Source organism: Candoia aspera, chromosome 14 (genome assembly GCF_035149785.1).
Source record: "Candoia aspera isolate rCanAsp1 chromosome 14, rCanAsp1.hap2, whole genome shotgun sequence".
Classification (NCBI taxonomy): domain Eukaryota; kingdom Metazoa; phylum Chordata; class Lepidosauria; order Squamata; family Boidae; genus Candoia; species Candoia aspera.
The window spans coordinates 5,270,207-5,284,449 of NC_086166.1; positions in this window are offsets into that span (position 1 = coordinate 5,270,207).

The window sequence follows — 14,243 nt, forward strand, 5'->3', positions numbered from 1 at the left end:
TATAAAAGTTGAAAGAACTGGTCATCCATGGATGGAGCAAGTGTCTAATGCAGCCTTTCTCAGCATTTTGACCCTGGAGGAACCCTTGAAATATTTTTCAGGCCTTGGGGAAGGAACCCCTGCCCATTCAGGCTCAAAGATAGGCCAGAAGTTACCAAATTATTCTATTCATTTCATGGGTAGGCCTGTCTAGATGCATTAACAGTGCTCTTAAACTAAAAGAATGAAACTTACTTCTTTAATGTGAAGTTGCCTGAATTTGAAATATTTTTTAAAATAAATCCTGATCTCCCAGGGAACCTCTCGTGACCTCTCATGAAACCCATGGGTGCCACGGAAAGCTGGTTGAGAATATCTGGTCTAATGTCTTTAGAGTTTGCACTCAACCAAGCCGGTCTACTCACACTTCTGAGGCAGCACGTAAATGTAGAAGTGCATCAAGTGCATCAAGGCAGAAAGTTTCCATGTTTACACAGCTCACTAAAAGGAGTTCAAAAGCATTACACCATTTAAACATTGTTTTTAAACAAGGACATGGGGTGAAATCTTTCAGGCTGAGAACACTGGAGATTTCTGGGTGGGGAAGCCTTCTAAACAATTCTGTGTAATAGGAATGAACCCCACAATCTGTGGGTTTTTCCCTGGCATATGTATGCCACTTTTCCCAGAGATGGAAAGATTGATCTCAAGTGCTGGCAACCAAATGCTTTAGCATTCCTCCCCTAATCTGCCTGGGCAATGGTTAATATCATTCTATTTAATGGTAGGCTGGCTCAGTTGTTAGGAAAAATGGAATGTGAGTTCCAGTATTGACTTGTCCCCAATCCTCCCCTAAGTATTTTGCACTCCCATGGCACTGTGAAACATGACCACAGTGCAGATTCAAAAACTAAGATTGTTCATATCCTCTCTCTGAAATCCAGGTTCAGAAATAGTATGTGGGAGAGTTAAGAGCTCACCATATTCTTTTTAGGATATGAACTAAGCGGTTTGGTCAACGGCTATGACTTTTTCATTCTTCTCAGATTTTTACCAAAGTGAGAAGAACTCAACTCTTTTCCTCTAGCCTTCTCTCCCTCGTTCCCTAACAGCCGATGCAGAAGAATGAAATCTTCCTTCATGGAATTTCATTTGATTATCTAAAACACAAAGGTCACTGACGTTCATCATATGGACAACATGGCTGCCTTGTTAGGGAGCAACAAACAAATAGTGGTGGTATTCATGGAATGCTTCTGAACTTCTCAAAATCATCTTTGTAGGTAGCAGAGGACTGCAGAAAATGGTCCTTCTATCAGATCACACATAGTTCTTCTTTTCTTGAGGGTGTTATTTCAGTTGGGGTTCCCCATCTGCCTATGCAATCCTGATTTGCATAGTACTTTTCTCCATCCAGTCAATATTGTAATGGAAAGTGGACAAAGTGGGTGACTCAAGTAACAGTCAGGCTCACATGATCACTAACATTATTATTATTATTATTATTTTGCAAAAATAGTTCACTGCTTTCCCTTTGTTCTTAAGGAGCCTGGGAACTTTCTGGCCAGTTTGTTGGGCTGGGTGAACAGCAAATGGAATTCTAGCTGAACTTGGCGATGAATCAAAGTGGCTTCTTCTCAAGAGCCCTGAGGAGAACGTTCTCTTGCTTTTTCAGTTGAGGAAAAGACAATGTCTTTGCTAGGAGCACACTCAACCTTGTGTTTCCTTTTTTGGTCAAGACTGAAAGAACTGGTTCCGGGAACTGAGCCATTGCGTTGGGTGATGGAAAGACCCTTTTGAGAAATGGGGGACGGATGATTGTGATGAGGCCAATGCGTTATTCACCAGGCACAAGGCAGACACCTGCCAGGCTCTGAAGATGTGGAATAATTACACTGGTGGGAAGAATGAACTGCCACCCACCTTCCAACATTGGTGGCTTGGCCAGACAGCAGTGAAAGTCAGGAAAAAATGGCCTATTTATATGCAAACTTTGATCCTTCAAGAGGAATACAATTTCTCTGGAGCAGATGATAATCCCCATATATTGATGGCAACAATATCCATATTAATTGTATCTACTTGGAACCTGAAAAGGATGCCAAAAGCTTCATTTATATATTTTCAATTATACTGGATAAAAATCCAGGTTGTGATGTCCCCTTTGGCAGGTGGGTAACTAGAGTCTGAGAAAAAAGTTTCCCGTAAGACTTTCATCTGGGGCTAAGAAATAAAAGTAAATTTCAATCCTTCCAATGTCTTCTTTAGGTAAAGAATGGCATGATTAAACAAGAAGTCAATTCATATGCTTGCTGCTTGCCAAACAGATTATAATAAGATTAGCTAGATTTTCTGCATCAGAAACTCAGTGGTATTGATTTTCAGGCATTAACGACAAATTCTGCTTCTCTTCCCTTGTATATCAATAGTTGCCATAGGCTATAAAGAAATTAATCCAAAACTCAAATGGAATTCCATAAGACATATGACAAAGTTATTTGAAAGGGGAACTTTGCTTATAATACCCAAACCCACATTTTCATATCAGCCCAGAAAACCTTACAGAATGCTCCTCCACAGAGAACTTCTTCATGCTGATCCTAAAGTACTGTCATTCCCTTCCTTCGAATGTAGCTCTTCTCCACACATTCCTGTGAGTCCTGAAGTTCCTCTCCAAGGAGGACGCCTTTAATGAGTGTAGCAATTTGCATTTGAGATTGGCTTTAGAAGCAAGATACTTCTCCCTGCTTCGCTTTCTCTTTGGAGGGTTGGTATAAATTTCTTCCCATGTCTGTGGAGCCTGAAGACCATTCCTTCCAGGGGATCGATGTGTCCTCACCTGGAACGACATTGCCTGCTCCCCTGTCTACCTGGGCTCAGAAGCACTAGGGAGGTGGAGAGGACCTCTGAGAGTGGAGATCTCTCTCGCATTGCCAAGAGGAAATCCAAAGGCCAAAATGTCCTGTGGCACCATTTCAGGGACGATAGGATGTCAACTTTAAAAGCCTTTAAATAAATACCCATAAACAGGTGGAATGATAAGCAAATTGTCACTGCAGGCTTCCATCCTGAATCCCATTTCCCTGCGAGGAACTCCCATTGAACATGTCTAGGTAGCTCTGCGCCAGTACAAGGACACTCTCAGAGCACACAAACCATTAAATTAAGTTCCTGTCTGGAGTGAGGAGAAAAGACCAGAAATCCCGCCCGAGTCCATGTGATACCATCTTTTGACCCCCTGGAAAGTTTATCAAGCCAGGTTGACTATTGCAAGTTCTGTACTTCCTTATTTATCCAGAACATTGTAAAGCACTTCACCTTGCAAAACCTGTTGCACCAGATCTTTTCTCGTAGACTGGGGCCCTTTCCTTTCTCCCCCCACCCTGCCACCTTGCTGGCCTCCTCTCTAATGCCCCAGTTCAAGGAGCAGAATGAGTCTCCTTCCCTTTCTGCATCTGGCAGGCCTCCATCTCGGCTCCGCCAAGTCAGCCGAGCGTCACGGTGTCCTGAGCTGGAGGGGTGTGACTCATTTGCATATCTTATTTGCACATTATTTGCATACTGTGGGCATGAAACCACTTAACACCAGGCCAGAGCTGGCAGATGGACTGCAGAGCCCACGGAACGCCCTCTGCATCGCTGCAACAGCAGCAGGGGAGAAGGACTCACTGAGGGAGTGTTTGGGAAGAGCCGTGGTTTAATTGGTGGCTTAGCCGAGATAATCTTTAAAGCTGAGCGAGGAATGAAAGCACTTTAGAAAGAAACCCATCTCACATTCAGCAAACTGGGGATAAATAAACCTTGAACAGAATAAACGCCATCCAGATCATTACTGTAGGCGGAACGGAATAAAAATAATTGAAGGATTTCAGGAAGGGCAGGAAATCCACTTCTGGGTTGCTGTGAAAGGCACTTAAGCATCAGGGCCTGCAGGTGATGGCAAGGGGTGGGAGGGTGGGGACAGATGGACTGCAGCATTGTGGTGCAAGCCCCACCCCTTGCACGTGCACTGTGATGGTGCATGCACACCCTAAAGGGTTTGCAGTGGGATGCCATGATGTTGCTTTTGTGATTGTGGCTCAAGCAGCCAGATCCTACGACACTGCTGTGTTCAAGCTTTGCTGGGCAAGGACTGTGATGGGTGGGACGATGCTGTCAAACAGGCAGGGCCAGCTAGGAACTGATACTGCTGGACAGCAAGACCTGTAAAACGGCTTTGCAATTTCTCCAAAAAGGTTCCTCTCCTGCTAAAGAACCATCTGTGTTATACCAGCCTTTCTCAACCTTTTGACCCTGGAGGAACCCTTGAGATATTTTCCAGGCCTCGGGGAAGGAACCCCTGCACCTTCAGGCTCAAATATGGGCTAGAAGTTACACAATTATTATACCCGCTTCATGGGTAGGCCTGTCGATACGCATGAACCGTGTTCTGAAACTAAAAATAAAGAATGAAATTTACCTCTTTCATGTGAAGTTGCCCGGATTTGAAATATTTTTTAAAAATAAATCGTGACCTCCCCGGGAACCCCTAGGGACCTCTCGCAGAACCCGAGGGTGCCACGGAACCCTGGTGGAGAAACCCTGCTTTAGGTTATCAGATCCTTCCCAAGAATCTAGGAAATTGTCAGTCTTGTGAGGTAATCCAGACAGGAAGCACGCCCAGATGAACTAATTCTAATTTGTTGTAAGGTTACATTAACATTACATTAAGTGCTTTTCCAGGGGAAAGGATTGCACCATGAAAGGCAAGGCATTCACCCAGACCCTTGGCCGCCCTGTCACTTGGAATATACACGCCATTTCCCTCTTCCAAATTTAAGGTGCTCATAAAGCTGGCAGCCTTGTTCAGATGACTTGAGAATTAAAACTTCAAGAGCATCGTAAGACTGGATGTGTATATGATAAGGCAAAGAGGGGCAACCTTTCTGGCCTGCTGGATGGATTTGGAATTCTGAGGACATCTCATGGACTTGCTCTCCACTTCCATGGAGCAGAAGAGACTGTACTACCCCATCGAGCATCCATGATCCTCCCTGAGAATTTCAGCCCAATTCTGCTCTCCTTGGAAAGCAATTTCAAAATCAAATTCTCTTTCACTCAAGGGAATGAGAATCGGTCAGAAAACGCAGAGAAACGTCTCTGCCTGGCACGAATGGAGCCCTTTCCCATTATTATGTTTTAATTAAGCCAGGATGTGTCATCAAGGCAGGAGGAATCAGCGTCCGTGCCAGGGGAGAGATAAATAGCCTCGTCTGCAGAAAGAGAATTGCAAGAGAATAAGATGGGCTTCATTCCTTGAAGCCCTGATCCTGCTGGAGAACAGATCAAAACCACAATTCTTCAGCCAGAGTGCAAGGAATTTTTACATCATGCGTCCTAAAGATTTATCACTCTAGGCAACTTTTAGAGTCAAGCTGCATGTTTCAATTCTCTCTCCAGGTCTGGCCCTTTGCTAAGAGACAGAAAAGCCACTGCTGGGCTTGTGGGGCAGCAGAAACAGAGAAAGTCCTAATGTTCCATGCAAAGAGGTTGGCATCAGCTAAACATCTGGGGAAGGAACAGGATGGATGGGAACAGCCTTCAGACCCATCTCATCACTTTTGCCTGAAAATTCAAGGGAAGGACCCCTCCAGTGCTTAGACATCTGCCTTTGCCCTTGGCTGATGGGTTTTGAACTGAGTTTCCAGTTCTGCTGGCCTGTCTCTTCTTTGATATTGATTTCGTGCTCTCCAGATCCCCGGCCAGATGTTCCAGAGGGTGCCTCCAAAAGGGAAAGGCCATGGCCCTTCGTGCTTTGCTGAACTACAACTCCCCAGCATCTTGCATGACTGGCCAGGGGTGTCCACAGAGGGTTGTCCGAAAAGTCAAGAGGGTGATGGCAACAGCGTGATCAAAGCTCTGCCTGATTTTTATGGGTGTTGCGATGCTCGTGAAAAACAGGCAGAGCATTGATCACACGGTTGCAGCCACCGCCTTGACTTTTTGGACCACACCTTATGGACAACCCTGTGACTGGCCATGCTAGATGTGGCTGCTGGGAGTTGTAGTTCGGCAACATCTCAAGTGTCAGGGGTTGCTTCCCATCCCTCAGACTCCTTGTTCTAATTCTCAGCCCCAGACTTGCCTCTGTGCCCAGGACCCTGCTTTGAGGGAACAGGAGGAATTCTGCATCAGATGAACACTTTTGACAGAGTAGAGGGACAGTACTTGCCTCCTGTCAGATTTTGACATGAGATAGGCAAAATCCAGAGGAACATTGTTGGATGTTGTTTTGGGGTGACCAGAGCACTCCTTCCTTCCTTCCTTCCTTCCTTCCTTCCTTCCTTCCTTCCTTCCTTCCTTCCTTCCTTCCTTCCTTCCTTCCTTCCTTCCTTCCTATTAGAATGCTTCTAATTCTTCCCTGTTCATAATAGAGCTTTTTTATTACCTTTCTTTCAACAACAGCTGGCACTGGTGGTCATCAGCTCTCCCTTTTCCCTGGCCTTTTCCAGTAGCCTTCTGTTCACTCCATCAGTGACCAAAATATAACCTTTGGTTCCCCTGTTTTAGCCTCTGCTAAACACTTCAGTCCACAACTTCCCTCAGGACCAAAGGGGAAAAAAGTGTGTGGAATTGGCTAAAAGGGGAAAATTCCTGTTTTCATGACATGTGGAAAGACAAGGAAGAAGAAAACCTTTGCTCCTGAAAAGTAAAAGGGGAGAGGTATAAGAGGAAAGCACATCCAGGACTTTGTTGAGCAGCAAGTTTCTTTTTGTTTCTTTAAAAATGGTCCAACCTCCCTTGAATTTTGTGGGGACCACCTTGGGGTGTGCCAAAATCCCAGTATTATCAGGGAAAAAAAAATCATAGACTAGTGTCCCATGTGCTGTGATGCTATCAGAGAAAATCACCACCCAAGAAACTTCTCTGAAGCCACCCAGGAGCTTTAGAAGCATTACCTCCTGATTTTTGAATAACATTTATATTGATCAGAAGTGTGGCTCTCGGGGCTTTAGGGGAGATCTTCATATCCCGTGATCTCTGGGACAGATGTCTCTTGCCATAGGGCTCAACAACACCCTTCTTCTTCCAGAGGCCTCCAAATGTGGTTCCCCAAATCAAAATGCTGAAGGTCGCAGAAAAAGGGGAAATAATTAAACACATTAGCAATATTGAATGTTAATGACATTTACCTGCAAATGCAATGCAATCAAATTTAACTTCTGCCCTGGGCTGATGCCTTTCTCGTTGGAATGTGGCTTTTGCATCAGCTCAAGGCCAGTTGAGTCTTTGGTCCAGAAAAGTGTGTATCAGGCTCCAGCCTAGTGAATAACACCACATGGATACATCTTTAACTCCAGTGACTATTGCCAGGTTGAAAGTACACCACCCTGGCCCTGAATTATCTTCACAGAACATCAGAAAAATGCTACCTGCCTTCAGTCCAGATGTTCTCACCTTAAAGTAGATTTTTCCAACTTGCTACCTTCCAAGTATGTTGAAGCGACAAGTTCCTGAATTCCATGCCCACATGGCCCACAGCTCTAAAAAGTTGCCCTAATGCAGCTTGCAGTGATGGGAAATTCACCTAGTGAAAAAGGTATGGGTTGAGGAGAAAAGGTCAAGGACACCAGGAACACTTTGGTGGAATGACCCTGATTCTACAGCAAGTTGAGAAAAACAGCCAAAAAGTATAAGAGAAGCACAGAAAGTTGTAAAAGGAAGGTTGGAAGAAAGGTGGATGCAGAGAGAGGAGGAGATGAGCTGAGATGGGCTGCTGGAAAGGAAGGGGAAAAGGGATCGAGAGGTCCAAGAAGAGAGGAGGGGTTACATGGTCAAACACCAAACAAAGGGGAAGATTTGCATACATGCCATTCCCTTGGGCAGCCTACCTCCTGTGTGAGAGTGAAAACTGGAACAGAGTGGTCTTGCGCTGCTTCAGAACTTGAATCAGAACTCGGCTAGGTAGCTTGCTTCCTGCACTGATTTATCTTCAACCACAAAGCTGAAGTTCACACTTAGAACTTCAGCAAAGGACATGCTCTAGGGTGAGCATTTCTCAGGAAGAGTTGCTGTCTTTAAGGGATGATGCCTCTGATTCAGAAGGCAGAAGGCAGTCATCGAGCCTTCCATAGCTTGGTCCACCATGAATTGGTCCAAGTCTCTTTAGGTGGACCTCTGAACTGATGTAATGGGTAGAAGGAATGACCTTGAGGAACAGGAGGAAGACCCGCTACCAAGACAAGGGTCAGATAAGAGAAACCTGAGTCCAGGACAGAACTGTAATCTGAGAAAGCATCTCAGACAGGACCATTCCTAGTTCTCATGAAAATAGAGGGAGGGAGGGAGGGAGGGAGGGAGGCAGGGGAAAGCTCATTCACACTTGCAAGATTGTTACCCTAACTGTATAATAAAAACAGTATTGGCTTGCATGACCTTGGTTTCCTAGCCTGGTCTGCCTCTAAGGGCTGACAGTTGCAGACCCTGTCCTTGAAACAGCAGCATCACTCAGCCACGGGATGTGGCTTGGATCAGCTGTGGCCCTTCTAAGAATCCAGATCTCCAGCTGCCATTTGGGAGGGCCATCTACTGGGCCAAGGGAGCAATCCATGGTCTCCCCTATTTCTCCTTTCACCCTACTCGATTCTGCTGCCAGAGCAGGTGCAATTTTCTGGTGGGGCCCCTCCCCAAGACATGGCCAAGGCCCTTCTCCAAAACCACAGACCCAAACAGTGCCACAGTGCCACGACTTGCCTGAAGCAGAGCAGTGGAAAAGCTATGCACAACTTAATCTGTCCCCAACCCGTGGCTCCTGGGTTTGTTCTTTCAATTCTCCCCTTTTCTTTGGGAATAAACATCTCAAGCCGCCCAGCTCCTCTTTCTCTCCACGATAAACGGCTTTTCAAATGCAATTTGCTGCCTTCCTTTGCATGAGACAAGTGTAAGATAAAAATGTTCCCCAGACACACTGCAGAGGGAAATGACACCTCAGCAGAACAGCGTCTGTTTTGCGCCTGCCACCCCCAATCTCTTGTGTACCATGGAAACCCAAAATTGGCACTCTGATTTACGTTGGGCAAATTTCAATCCTTGCCTGCTTGGCATAATTGATTCAACCAGCCAAGGTGGGGTGGGGGAGAAAAGCATGGAGTTCTGCTTTCTGGACAACTGGGATTTTTCTTGAAAAATGCCACTCATATTTCTGGGGTTTCAGACGAGAATTTGAAACCTACCGCCACAATCATGAGGACTAGAAACACTGAAAACTGGGATGAGTCCGTACTATGTCTCCTCCTCCTTTTCTTTCATTCCTTAGGCCTGTTATAACACTGGAAATAGGAGCAACAAGGAAGACCAGCACACAGGTGATCCCCACCAACTGACGGATGGTTCCTAGGAATTCTGCAAAGACCCGAGAACCAGCAGGGCTGATGGAGTCACAGTAGATAATTTTGGAGGCTGGAATTATGGGGAGCAAACTCTTGAGACAGCAATGCACATTCATCTCAAGCTGGAAGCCTTGGGTGGTTGTGCATGGAAGACCCCTGCCCATCTTGGCCTTGGAGGTCTGCCCCCAAATCCTACCCAGATTGCGCTGCTGACCAGCAACTACGTCATCGCTAGAGGAAAAAAAGGCAGCTAAAATTACTCATCAGGTTAGATGCTGCTTCTTTGGCTCTCCAAATTTCAAACCAGCAGCAATTCCCGCCCCCCCCCCCCCAACTCTTGTTTTGCTTCCAGCCAACTACATTTCTAGATAAGCCCTTGCCAACAAAACTAATGTGGGGGAAGAAAACATGAGATGCTGATTAAGAAGATCTTCAAGGCCTTTGAGAAGGAGGGTCTGTTTTTGTTATTGCCATGACAACTATAATCAGGATGGTGGGACTTTGTAACCCTGGAGAACAGTCTCCATCGGTCGGACACCGTTAGCATTATTATTTCTATTGCTATTATTAGTATTATTATTTGGCAAGCTGCATGATGTCATCGCCTTGCTCGGGACATTGGGCCGGTGGGGAGATAAAGAAGTGGTAACTCTTTTTCTGCTTGGCACTGGTCCACTTTTTACTCTTCTGCCTGCAAGGATGAACGATCAAACATTTTAATCATACAGCAAAACCTCCCTCCCACAAGTCCCCCTCCAAAAAGAATGCATTTTATCTTCTTTCAAAAAAACAAAAAACAGAAAACCCTCCTTGCTGTTATTATCTAAAGGTGAAAATTCTCTTCCCCAGCTTGCTGAAACAGCAAACGTACTCGCTTTAAGTGGGCTGCACATTTGCACCCCTCTTTCCGCTGAATTCTTGTAAGCATGGTAGGGACACTTCTTCCATCTTTCGCCTTCCACTTTTACCCCTCGTTTTTATCTTTTGCAATGATCAAGGTGGTATCGATTGTGTTTCTGGATGTGGCAGTGATGTGTGTATGGCGGGGGGGGGGCTTTTTTTTTACACACAATTTTATTGCAAGTTTTAAAAGCAAGAGTCAAAATTAATGCAAACTAAAAGTAGGAAGGAAAAAGGAGAAAGGAAGAAATAAAAGGGAAAGCTAAAGGGCAAAAAGAAAAAAAGTTAGAAGAAAAATAAGAAAGGAAAAAGGTATAAATAAGCGGCTTCCGATTCTTTACAGCAGTTATAAGTACAATTGTAGATTTGCCTCTTTCTCTAAAAGGGGGGGGGGCGTTTCCAGGGTGGAAGGGCATCTTGCAAAATTTGCTCAGGTGAGCCTCACAATTTCCTAGATATTGCAATTCCAGATTTTCTTCCTTTCAGCCTGCCTAAGCTACTTTGTCTCTTTGCAGCCTCTGGGTCATATACTCTAAATCAGTGTTTTTCAAACTTGGCAACTTTAAGAAGTGTGGACTTCAACCCCCAGAATTCTCCAGACTAAGAATCTTTATTAAACTTAACCTAAAAATGAATCATGGCCCACACAGTATAAACCACCCCAGATGGAATTATACCCGGTAGTGTGATCAATCCATATCGGAAAAAAAATATTCTAATTTAGATTTCTTGTAAAATGAAACATGGATTCCGTGCATAATTAAACCCAAAGTTCGGATGCGGCACTGATCCACGTATTAGATTATAGTCTAAGAATAGTTTCCAAGCTGACTTGCAATCTGTCAGATTTGCTTTGATCTTTGATCTTCCAGATCATTTTGGAGAAAGGGCAAATACGGATGGGCAGAGGTGGTCTTGTCTCAAAATTGGGTCCGGGTTTTTCCAAATGGGTTTGGAGGCATTTGGCTCAATTTGACAGATCCAAATTGCTTTGGGGACTCGATTCAGGAACCTGAATGGTGTGGATGGGTCTGTTGAGTTACTGTTGAATCTCGTTCCTGAATTGCATATTCCCACCATCCTACAGATGTCGCAAGCTGCTAGAGATAGGGCTGACTTAGTGTAAGATAGATCGCTCACCTTCCTAACCCCTGTTGCTTCCGTGCTGTGTGGGCCAGTGGGTTGATTTAGAAGGCTGCATAAACCACTAAAGCTGGAAGCTGCAAACATCACCTTCTCCTAAAAGGATTTTCTGCACCCATAACATAAAACTCTGGTCAATGGTCAGACCTCACCCCTGCTTTCGAAGAGCTAAATCCCAACCCCCAGTTTTACTGCAAAGACTGCCTGCCAGGCCTCTGACATCACCGATCGCTGCAAAAAAAAAAAAAACTTTGGGTGGGAGTTTGTAAGCAGGCCCATTGAAAGAAATGCTTTTTCAAAAAGGTTTTTTTTTAAAAGAAGGAAAGTCAAAACAAGCAGCCACATGCCCCAAAGTGTTTAAAGCTGTGGAATCAGATATCCCCCTTCTAGAAAAGCATGCCTTCTTTTTCAAATGCAGGTGGAAAGCTGCGCATTTTACAGTCCAATTGTCTCACTCCGAAATTAGTTACCCGTCTTTGATTGTGTTCTTGCATCTAATCCACTTAAGGGATTCTTGGACCTGCCATGGGAGGCCTGTTCCTTTTATTTACGTGCGTTTGCTCCTAGGAGAAAAGAGCTGTTTTTTCAAACACTGGCGGGCGCGCATCCCACCACCACCACCCAGAGCTTAGCATGACCAAAGGGCAGGATGGGTACATAGCTATGATGGTGCATTTCTAAATTAAGAGGTGCTGGAGTGTGTAGCTGTCCGGCCTCACTTGCTCTCTGGCCTTTATACAGTTGCTGCCATGTGCCTCTCTTATAGTGTAAGAGCTCCACAGCACTTGTGCGTGTGCACAACTGGTCTCCTTTATCACCCTGGAAAGCAGCACCTCAGAATTATACCATTCTACAGGTGAAGAACAGAGAAGTGAAAGCAGAATTTGCAAAAGGACAATCCACGGAAACAGAGCTCCATCGAGATATGGCCAAAGGTCCACCAGATGTATCAGGGAGTGTGCTGTCCCATCCTAGCAATTCCAGCCTCCAGTTTTCTATAATCTCTTGGAATAAAGTTGGTTTATCCTGAAAGGGAAGAGCATAAAAGAAAGCCTTTCCAGAGAAGAGCATTGGGGGGGGGGGGTACTTTTTCACAGCACCTGTTCTTGGGCCATATAAAAAACCCAGCAAAAATCCCCCCTGGGCCCAATTCTTTGGCTCCGTCCAAACTTCTGCAGATTATTGCTCAACCTTGCACATAAGGTCTAAGAAGTGTGCCCCAGGATGTTTCGCGACCCAGCGCTCATATTCAGTTGCAAACTGAAGATGGGTTAAATGAAAGCTTATTCGATCCATGGGCCCCAAGCTCTTTAATTGGGCCCTGAAAGACAAAACAAACTCTCCTGGTTTTGCCTAGGAAAATGCCAAAAGATAAACATCCGTTTTCATCAGTAATGGGCGAATCAAAATACATGTACAAGAAAAAATATGTGTCCTGAAAGAAAGATGTCATGGATGCTGGAGAAAGTATCCAAAAATTAATTTTTAACAAGGGCGGCGATACTACGGGTAAGTTTTTGGCTCCTAAGAAGGCGAAGCAGGGGCTGAATCAATAGGAGGTGGGATTAATATGTAACCAAAGAATGAGGCAATTGACTTTGAACTTGCATTGGCCCAGACCCAACCACCACCAAGATAGACAGAAATCCAAGTAGCTCCAGTTGACGTCAGATCAAAAATCTTCCCAGGGCTGAGAGGCCTGAAGTGGGAGAGAAACATTTTTCCATTTCTCTCCTACAGATGGATCCATCACATGGATTTTACTGAAGGGCTTCAGCACCAAGACAAGAAATTGAATTAATCAGGAATTGCAATTGACTAAATGTTCATCTATGTGCAGGTGATGTTTTTAGGAGGGCTCTGCTTATGTTAGGCTGGGTAGGCCATCTGAAGGGCCTTTCCCCCCATCTTTCCTTCTGGCCCCCTTTCCTCTTAGGGCACGCCATACCCACACCACTACCAGTCCATAAGAAAGAGTTTACAAATAATCCATTGACTTCTCTTCAGCTGATCTCACAATGCTGAGTAGAGCAAGACAGCACGGTCTGCTCTACGTACCAAAGATCTGGGAGAAACTAACATCTTCTCACCCCTGCCTCCATGCAAAAGGAGAATAAAATAAGTTGCTTGTACACAGTCAATATCCTTCCCAAGACATCCTTCATGTTGTATTTGTCTGGTTTGTATTTTAAGAAAAATCCACCCAGTTGTTATGAGACAGCAGAAAAGGCAAGCTGCCTTTCCCCTTCTAAGACCTCAAAGGCAGAGAAGCAATGAAGTTGGCATTCTCACCAATGAGGAAATGTAGATGTTTCCCCTAGCCTTTAAAATAAAAGTTGATGGACAGCCTAGCTTTACTCTGGCTTCAAATGCATCCCAATTGAGGGAGAAAGGAATTGGTTGGGTGGCCGGAGATCTCTTAGGGGTCACAGAGATCTAGAGGCAAAGTTGCAAGCAAAGGTCCTACAGCAGAAGGCAGTGCCTTTAGTTTTACAGTTTAAAGCACCCCAAACCCACAGAGAAGTAAGGGGAAAAGGAGGAGGATGAAAAGAAAAGAAAAGAATGTTCAAAATCAAAATTTCTGGATCCTGAAGCAGACCATTCTGAGGGAGAAACCAAGCTTGGAACAGGGCATTTTGGATCCGGATCAAAGCCTCCGATTCTTAATCCTTGTGCACGTTTCTTTATCTTTATTTCGGGGTGGATAAAAAAAATCCTGGGACTGTTGACCCCAAGATGGGGCTACGGGCTGGGGAACCCCCGCTGGGCTACAGAAACAGTCTATAGAGGAGGACCAGACCACGCATCTCTCTCTCCCGCACCTTGCGCGTCCATCCCTTTCTCTACCTCAGG